This window comes from Montipora foliosa, chromosome 12 (assembly GCF_036669935.1).
Source record: "Montipora foliosa isolate CH-2021 chromosome 12, ASM3666993v2, whole genome shotgun sequence".
Taxonomy (NCBI): Eukaryota; Metazoa; Cnidaria; class Anthozoa; order Scleractinia; family Acroporidae; genus Montipora; species Montipora foliosa.
In genome coordinates, this window is record NC_090880.1 from 11,808,047 (window position 1) to 11,818,046 (window position 10,000).

Genomic DNA, 10,000 nt, shown 5'->3' on the forward strand with positions numbered 1-10,000 from the left:
TTCAAGGCTAGGATCATTTCTCTTCCAAGAGAAGAGAAATGGCGTCTCACTCCGTGAACGGACTCAATCTTCGCTTACTAATATTTATTCTTGAAGTCCTAATGTTACTGATAGCAAGTAGTTTTTACGACAGTGACCATAGTTCCTTTGAAAGCGACTACACTTACGTTTCATCAAAATATCAACAACAACGCCAAATGAACGCCTCCACTTTGGGACTGAAGACAATCACAGCATCCCCACCGAAGAAGTTCAAACGAAAATTTCTTCATTCAGTGATAAAATATACTACAAATGGTGTGTCAACTTTCAATCCTCTTATTTTGGAGCTAGAAATTTTCAAGGCTTGGGATGTTAACCCAAATCCCGGCCCAACTACCTCAAACGACAAGAAGGACAAGAAGGACAAGAAAAGCGAACTGTGCCCTCGGATATCTTTGCAAGGAAATGGTCTCAAATTAGGTCAGTGGAATGTTAATAATTTAACGGACACTAAGCTAGAGCAAATACTGTTATTACTCATTGCAAATCATCATGAAATTGATGTGCTTTTTCTCCTCGAAACCTTCCTCAAGCCAAGCAAACCTGATTGTGTTTTACAAATACCTGGCTACACATTTTTCAGGAAAGATCGAGAGGGATTGAAGAAAGGCGGCGGAATTCTCGCTTATATCGCCGACAGACTTAAAGTTGAAAGAATTACAAGCCTGGATGAAAATGACCTCGAAACCATTTGGTTACAAATCCATCCGTATAAATCAAATCGTCCGATACTAATAGGGGCTGTCTACCGCCCGCCTTCATCAACTGCGGAGACAGATGCCAGACTAGAGTTAAGCATCGAAGCAGCGTATTTAAGGAACCAAGAATTACATGTTTTGGGGGACTTTAATATGAACTTCTTCGACCCTGCATATAAAACACATCGATTAGCGAAAGCCTTTAGATACTTAAATTTGAATCAACTCGTAAATGAAGTTACACGTCCTGTGAGCTCTACATGTCTTGATCATATCTATACAACGCATCCGAGTTTCATTGCTAATATTTCTGTGCCAAACATTGGTCTTTCGGACCATCTTCCGGTATTTATTAGACGAAAATACTCAAGAAAGCAGAAAGATCAAATTCAGAGTATCATCGAATATCGTGACTTAAAGAATTTGAATACAGACGAATTATTACAAGACCTACAATGCACCCCATGGGACGCCGCGTTTGTTTTCGATGATATAAATGATGTTCTGAGTTCAATAGAAACAATGCTTAATGATGTTCTAGACCAACACATTCCACTCAAATCTAAACGTGTCAAAAGGCTCAATCAGCCCATCTGGATGACAAAGGAGATTCTTCATTCTATGAAAACAAGGGATAAGTTGTTGAAAAAGGCGCGAATCTCGAATTTGCAGGAGGATTGGACACGTTATGCGCATGCAAAAGGTCAAACCACAAATATTATTAAAAAAACAAAAAGAAGTTTCTTTCGTGAAAAGATCGACGAGAATAAAGGAAACCCGAAAGGCGTTTGGAACGCTCTAAAATCTCTGAGCGGGACAAATAAACCTCGAGTGTGTATCAATGAAATAGCTACACAAAATGGAATTATCAACGACGAAGCCGACATTGCAAACGAGCTAAATGAATACTTTGTTAACATTCTAGAACAAATTGGTAACAACAATGATGCTGGCGTAGACTTCGATCATACAAAGCTGGCAAATTTTGTTCATTCAAGATTAAATACAGACACGGTTTACAACATCTCTCTGTTAACGCCTGAGCAAACCATTGATATTATGGATAAAATCTCTAGTAACAAGGCCTCTGGGTACGATGGTTTGAGCGTACGCGTACTTAAGAAAATTATACCGGTGTTTGCAAACCCTTTATGCAAATTACTCAATCTTTCAATTTCGACAAACAGTTCCCCCAATCATTGGAAAATGGCTAAAGTCACACCACTATACAAAGGCGGTGCACGGAATGATATCAACAACTATCGTCCGATATCTGTTTTACCTGTCCTCTCGAAAATTCTCGAAAAGCATGTGGCCAGCTCTCTCTCTAAATTCTTACGTGATAATAACTTATTATACGAGCTGCAATCAGCCTTTAGGCCAGGACATTCCACTGAAACAGCCCTAATCCGACTTACTGATCAGATTCTAATGAACATGGATAATGATAATGTGACCGGTCTGGTTCTTATAGATTTTCGAAAAGCTTTTGATGTGATTGATCATGAACTTCTTCTAAAAAAGCTGTCGATCTACGGTGCTACTCCTTCTTCTGTTGCCTGGTTCAAATCCTACCTGTCTGAGAGGAAGCAGTTTATTTCGTTAGGGAAAACTACATCTGAACAGTTGACGGTAAAGCAAGGAGTGCCTCAAGGGTCCATTCTAGGTCCGGTGCTTTTCCTTTTGTTCGTCAATGATATGCCTCTTCACGTTCAAAAGTCAACTATGGACGTTTACGCAGATGATACCACCTTGTCTTCGAGTTCAAACTGGAAAACCATACAATCATTAAATCAAGCATTGTCACTAGATCTGTGTAAAGTAGAGAGATGGGCCAGTGAAAACAAAATGTATATGAATATGTAAAAAACAAAAGCTCTGTTGGTAACGGGGAAGCGTCTACGGAAGCGCATAGTTCAAGATTCAGGAAAACTGGAAGTAAAAACGGATAATGCAGAAATTGTAAACGTTGAAAACCATAAACTTCTTGGTATGATCATCGATGAAGATCTAACTTACGAAGCGCATGTTGACGAACTTTGCAATAAACTTTCAAAGCGACTTGGCCTCTTACGCCATATTAGCCCCTACTTAAAGAAAAATCAGAGAATAATCTATTTTAACGCAATAATAAAACCACTTATGATGTATGCAAGCCAAGTATGGACATTGTGACACAAGGAGGCACTCGAGAGAGTTCTCCGCATGCAGAAACGGGCCGCCCGTATTATTCTTGAAGCACAACGCACTAGTCGAACAGTAACATTGTTTAACAACTTAAGCTGGATCCCCTTTTATAATGAAGCGTATATAAAGCGTTGTGAACTGGCCTATAAACGGATAAATGGTACTTTACCCAACTATTTAAATACATCCCTTAGAAAAAACTCCGATGTACACCAAAGAACCACGAGAAATTGTAATTTAAATTTATTGTGCCCCCTCCATAAAAACATCTCAGAGGGTGGACGCACCTTTGCCGTAAGGATGGTAAAGGACTGGAACAATTTGCCTCGATCATTAAAAACAAGTAAGTCTTTAAAATCCTTTAAGGCTGAATTATGGAAAAGAGTACTAAATTCTCAGAAGACAAGGGGATCGTTTGATATAAATTTATAACAATAGATAGTCTTTTGTATGCATTTAATTTCGTTTTTAAATCGATTTGTCTAGTTATAAATTGAGTTCTAGGAATGTTTGTTTTCTTATTCTATTGTAAATAGTATCTATTCTTAATGCAGTTTTTATACATTGTAATTTTGTACCTTAAGAGGGCCACAAGTTCATCAGTAATGTTAGTTACTGTCACGTGTTACCCTCGTAAAATAAAGTCTCTCTCTCTCTCTCTCTCTCTCTCTCACTTCCTTTTCAAACTCTGCAACCTCTTTTCAGCCTCCTTGCGGTTGTTTGGCAGTTCAACATCGTCGTTCCGCCACAACAGTCCGGTCTCGTAGTGACCGTCAGTCAGTCTCGTAGTGTTCTCGAGAATGTCTTCTGCGCGGATATCCTCTCTAGATAAATAGTGGTTTTGACGTCTAGGCACCGGCTCCTCAATTATAGGTTTACACAAAGGCTTCGCTCCAAATCCTTCTATCTTCCAAAAATTCTCAACTTGTTCGTGCAATTTTCTCTCGCAAAATGTGAAGTGGACATTGACTTCGCTGTGATTTGGTTAGCCCAGAATTGTTCCGGTGATCACCCAGCCCAATGGGCCTCGCTGAGCTTACAACAGGCTACCAGGTCTATTTGACTTTCGCACTTCGAGGACTTCATGCGCTTCACCCACGTCCTTTCCAATCAGCACTGATACTTTCTTTATCTTTACGTCTGGCACATCAATGTCCAGTAGATGGGGATGCGATCTTCTGTCAATATCTTCAGGTAGATATCTCTCTTTGAAATTGAATTTCTCCGAGACCAGGACCTCTTCAACATTAAGTGTTTCACCTTCTCCGCTAGCAGATTCCAATTTAAATTCAACCACTTCAAACTCTTCATCTTCTTCCTGCATCAACGTGCTAACAGATATAAACTCCTTATGACCTTTCAACCTTAATTCTTTAGCAACATCTCCACTAATCACGGTTCCACGGGAAGCGTTGTCTAACAGCCCGTAAGTGGTGACAGACCTTCCATCAGGTGATGTGATTTTCACTGGTATAACATGCAGAAGCACAGTTTTTGTTGAGCCTGGCTGTGTGACGGTAGCATATTGCGCTGTATGTCTGATTCCTGAAGCTCCTTGCTCACCAGGAACTTCGGCATGCGGGTCTGTCACTGCCGCATTCGGTTCTTCTGTACTAGCTTGATTGAGTCTGTCATTGTCTCTCCTTGTACTTGGGGGGTTATGGAGTAACTTATGGTGGCGTTTGTCGCTCCCACAAGGGCAGAATTTCGGCGATTCACACCTTCCTCGAAGGTGTCCAACTCTCAAACAAACATGACACAACCGGTTAACTTTCACAATGCTTGTCCCATCTGCTCTGCAAATCCTTCTTCTGAAACTCGAGGCATTAAGACAGTTCGTGAGATCCGGGGCAACATAAACAACTCCTATTAGTGGGTGTGATGCTGTTTCGTCCTTCGCTGGGCAATTTTCGGCCAGTGCTCTTTTCTTTAACATCGGTGGCAAAGGATGAAGTCTGCCTTGTGGGCTCGGGGATGAATGACCTGTTGTCGACTTTCAATGACTTTGTTCTGTTTCCTTTGACCTCCGAACTTGTGACTAACGAAACACCAGCAAAACCAGGGTCGTTTTTGATGGCAGCTTGTCGCTTCACAAATTGAGCTAAGTCCTATAACTTTGGGTTCTGTCCCTTTTCTCTGTTAGAGTACGATACATCTGCCCATTTGTTGATGATGTAATCTGGCAGTCGTGCTACGATCATCTTCATATTTGAAGTGGTACTTGCCTCATGTTCATACTCTCCTTCCAGTATTCGTGAGGCACACTGCAGTTGTTCAGCAAAATTACGCAAACCCTTGAAATCTCTGTTTCCTAATTTTGGTCCTGTGGTAAGCATATTAATACACGTTGCAGCAACTGCGGCTGGTTGGCCATAGCGCTCCTCCAGGGTTGCTATAATGTCGTCATAGGAACACCCCACAGATCTTTCAACCACCTCATAAGCCTCTCCGGACACAAATTTGGGGAGAAATTCAATCCGTTGGGCATCCGACAATAGTCCATCTTCGAGGTTATCTCGAACTCTTCGCCTGAAAATCGGAAAATCCGCTGCATTTCCACTAAACTTGACAGGCTGCATAGCTTGCAACGTGGTCACCTTCAAAAGGATAGCCTGAGGATTTTTACACGGATCCATCTGTTCCTTTTCATGCAGGCAATTCTCATTTTCACCGTTATCACCTCCATTTGCGATAAAGTTCTCCTTTCTTTGGATATGGGAAGGATCTCTGGAATGAGGACTGGTAGTTTCTTCACCATACTTCTTTAACTGAGGAGTGATTTCATTATGATTCAATCTATCTTCTGGAGTGTCCTGGTGGGTGGCAGCGTGCTACCCAAGTTGCTGTTTGTTGACTCCTGGTGATGGGAGGCTCAATCTCAATCTCAATCAATTCAATCTTATCATCGGTCTCATTTTGCAAACTTAGGGCACACGAGACTGCATCACCTTCCTCTTCAATAAGAAGAGCGATTTCTTTAGCTTCCAACTGAGCTTTAAATACCATTTCCTTTGCTGTTTTCTGTTTTTGCATCTCAATGTCAATCTTTTTCTTTTCCATTTCAGCTTCATAATTTGCTAACTCAAGTGCCTGTTGGGCCTTAAGCCTTTTCAACTCTACACTTCTCTTCAGTTCCTTTAATCGGGAAGATTTTGAGGATCTCTAGATGCTTGAGCCAGTCGAAGTTATCGGTGATAATTTAGGTTGTTCTACACGAGATTTTGAACTCTTATTTGACATGCAATACGCGAGGGGAGACAATCTTTCTTCGGCTGCTTTGACATATCAAGAATAGTCCTCATAAACCTTAACATAGTTGGACTCAACCCGTCCAAATTCGTGAACAGACAAATCCTTACAAAAGTAATTCTGGTACTGATCATTGTAGCTTTCCCATGCACGCTCAAGGTTCTTCACACTTTCACGAATCCCCTCAGCTTCCCCCCATTCGGAGAGACATGTTTTCAACTGACTTGCATGTACTTACTTGTGACAAATAGCCGCTAAGCGAACGCCTTAATCTGTGAATTTCTTCCGCTTCTACCTCTTCACGATTGTTCGGATTTGGCTTCCTTGTTCTAACGGTACGAGTCGCTGGCAGTTCGGAAGACATTTCAACATTTTCCGCGTCGTCCTCCTCGCCTCCACACAACTCCATGACGCTTTTTTCGCCTTCTTTGCTCTCCATATCGAATGAGATGTAGTCACTCCTGCAATTCTCTCAATCCCGGCTCCGTGAATATCGAGATTCGACAACAGTTTCACGTACACAGGTTCTACTAGTTTCTCTGCCTTTTATTTCGATCTCACAAGTTGTTGTTGTAGTAGTAGATTGGCTGCAACAGATATGAGTGTATCTTATGAAAGCTGTCAGAAATAGGTTTCAAAAACAACGAGTGCGAAAATTCTACAAAACTTACATATGTTGACGAGTCCGGGTAGAAGTCAATCAAAAGCGACATAGTCCATATCTTTCGTTCCATGGAAAGAATATTCAAACAATTTCAAACTAAACATGTCCGACTCTTCCAGCACATGGCGTATGACCCAGAGGTATCATGGGAGATGACGTGTACTCGAGTTCCGGTTCAGAAAGCAGTTCCGGTGACAACAGTATCAAATTTAATCATGAATTGGAAAGCTTGGCAAATTCGTCTCACCCCTGCGCATGATTAGCACATTAATGCCATAAAAGTGTCACACCAGACCTCTCGCTGTTGTTCAAGTTAAAAAGCTTGAAGCAAGCATAGGATGCTCGCATCTTGGTCGAGTTGTCTTTTTAACCACAGAGCTGGATGACATTAAACTCTCTTACTCATAAGGTTTAACGTTGACAAGTGGTCTTGTGACATTTCCATAGCTGGTGGCTCGTGTCACTTTTGTCCCAAATCCTAAGCTTTCTTCCGACCTCATGCTCTCTTCGATAATATATCTGATCTCGGACGACGAGGTGTGGAGGCAAAAACAGACGATGCAAATGAGAATCTCAAGGCATCGCGGTGGCGAACATTTAAGTGCAAATCGCATAATTATCACTTACCCAGCGCGGTTCCGGGAAACGGGGAATATAGCGCCCACTTAGCATGCGGGAGGTACCGAGATCGACACCCGGATTTTCCACAGGCAGCCTGTTGTATTGTTACCAAGTTTAATCATGTCTGCGAGTCTTTCCTTAGAATGAAGAGCAGTTCATCCGCTGTAAATTTCTAAACAAGGTCTCTATTGGTTCAACGATGGGAACTCCTGTTCACCTGGTGACTGTGAAATCACTGGGACATTCATGGCAAGTGACAGAAAAAGGAGCCTCACGGAGGAATGAGCTCCACCTGCTGATTTTTTCAGGAAACTTGGAATCCTCCATTTTTTAAAGCTGTTAATGTTGACCCAAAAAACGCCCGTAATCAACTCTACAGATGAATGAAAATCGCTTTCAAGGCAAAGACCTCACACATAGACTCGCTTTGACGAAGGTGACGAAGTGATCTTCCTACAGCTGGCCTATGCCAATCAAAAGTAGGCGTCCCTGGGTGGGCTTGAACCACCAACCTTTTGGTTAACAGCCGAACGCGCTAACCGATTGCGCCACAGAGACAGGTCTGAACGCTTGGCCGAGGACAAGATTGGACAAACTTCCACTCAATCTTAACCACAACTATGCGATGAGCTTTCTAAATTCCTGCGGCCATTTTTTCTTGTCCTTTTCAGACACGAAAGTAGCAGTGTCGAGAAAAAGAACAACCAGTCCAGAACGTGTTGTTAATGATCCTTTGATTTCCTTCTACTCATGCCTCACTTGCTTCGTTATTTGCAACAGCTGTCGACAAAAACAACCAGCCCACAACGTCTTTGAAGAAATTTTTAACGTTCCTTTGATTTTGTTGCACTAGTGGTAACCCTTGAGAGCATTTATTCCGTGCACTTACACTCCAGTATCTTAATGTTCCATTTCACGGTGACAACTCTATTCCGCAAGAATCTTCGAGAATCACACACACCAAAGACAAAGAAACTTTAAAAGCAAGCCTGATTTTGAATACGCTTTTTGCAATGCCTGAAGTTCCTCATTCTTAAAAGAAAAGCCTTACATCATAAGAGTGCAGTTGTGAAATTTGGATCACTTGAGAGCACAGTGGTCCTTTTTAATTTCATACTCCTTAACATTCCGCAAATAATTAACGGCTCACAAAGTCGTGCTTGTTTTCGTAGTGTAGTGGTTATCACGTCCGCCTCACACGCGGAAGGTCGCAGGTTCAAGTCCTGCCGAAAACAAAGAGCATTTTTGAGGAGCCTATAGCTGAAGCTAAACGACCACAACTCCAGGTTTTTCATTTTGAAGACTGCTACACCATGTTTATTCCAGCCCAACAAACTGCAGTCCCGCAATCTCCATAGACCATTGATCATATGTTGTGAAGTCGAAGAAAATGCACTTTCCTTCTGTACGTCTGGGTCTGTGCATCGGTACCTGTTAAACGCGAATTGCCTCAACTCAGCTACTTCACTCACGTGGTGATTAACAATGAGACAATTTAGACATAGAACACCACATTAGGACAAGTGGTAGGGTTTGTTTTCAACTCTCGCTCAAGTAATTTGCAACACAGTGGGCGTGACGGTAGCTTTCCCTGCACGGCCTGTTGGTCTAGTGGCATGATGTTGAGATTGCCAGGCAAAGGGACAAAAGGACTGCTAAAAAACAATCGGCGGCTTCCTAACATCGTACACAATGCAGGTTTTTCACTTCTCGTTTTTCTTTCTGATGGCAACTTTTGTAAGCCTAAATGCAAGGGGCCTAAGGTCTTCTGATAGTTGGTAGTCTGCTTTTAATATTTTCCGAAGAGCTCGTTTTGACATTATTTGTTTGCAGGAGACTCACTGGATTGCCGAAATTGAAATGCAAATTAAGCGTGATTGGAATGGAGAGAGGTGTGGCGGTGCTGATTAGTTCTCGCCTTGACTACAATGTTAGGCAAATTCGTAGTGACAGTGGTGGACGTGTTGTGAATATTTTACTGGACGTAGAGGATGAAACGATCAATCTTGTAAATGTTTATGCGCCTTCGTCCGACTTCCAGAGACGAATTTTCTTTTCGGATTTGGAGGGCTTCTTGTCCAATGTTTACGCTAACATTATTGGGGGGGGGGGGGGACTTCAATTGTATAGCCGATCCACGCTTGGACAAGCTGGGTGGGAACCCAAACGCTAGACAGTCTGCCGTTTCTGTTTTGACTGCTTTGAATTCGCAGCATAACCTAATCGATATTTGGCGGGTTCGTCATAAGGACGAACGGAGTTTTACCTGGACTGGTCGGAATCCTAATGATAATTCTCTCGTGCCCACCCGAATTGATAAATTCTTTATCAGCCGCTCTATTTCTCACTTTGTGATCGACACCTCGATTAAGGTCTTTGCTCATTCTGATCATGATTGTGTCACTCTTACATTAGATTTTGACTGTTTAAGGAGAGGGCCTGGCTTTTGGCATTTTAACAATGACTTGCTTTGCGATGTTTTGTTTCAAGCTGATATTGAGCATTTCTGGTCTGAGTGGCAAAACAAGTTACATCTTTT

General features: G+C 42.0%; 1 protein-coding gene and 2 non-coding genes across 3 annotated transcripts in view; 1 reads left to right on the top strand and 2 right to left on the bottom strand.

The window, feature by feature from the left end:
• Positions 1-10,000, bottom strand: part of LOC137979775 (nuclear nucleic acid-binding protein C1D-like) — a 47,004-nt gene that overhangs the window by 23,815 nt on the left and 13,189 nt on the right. The window lies entirely within an intron of this gene.
• On the bottom strand, positions 7,946-8,019 carry Trnan-guu (transfer RNA asparagine (anticodon GUU)). Its single transcript has one exon. It is a non-coding gene; the product is annotated as a tRNA-Asn (tRNA).
• Positions 8,624-8,696, top strand: Trnav-cac (transfer RNA valine (anticodon CAC)). Its single transcript has one exon. It is a non-coding gene; the product is annotated as a tRNA-Val (tRNA).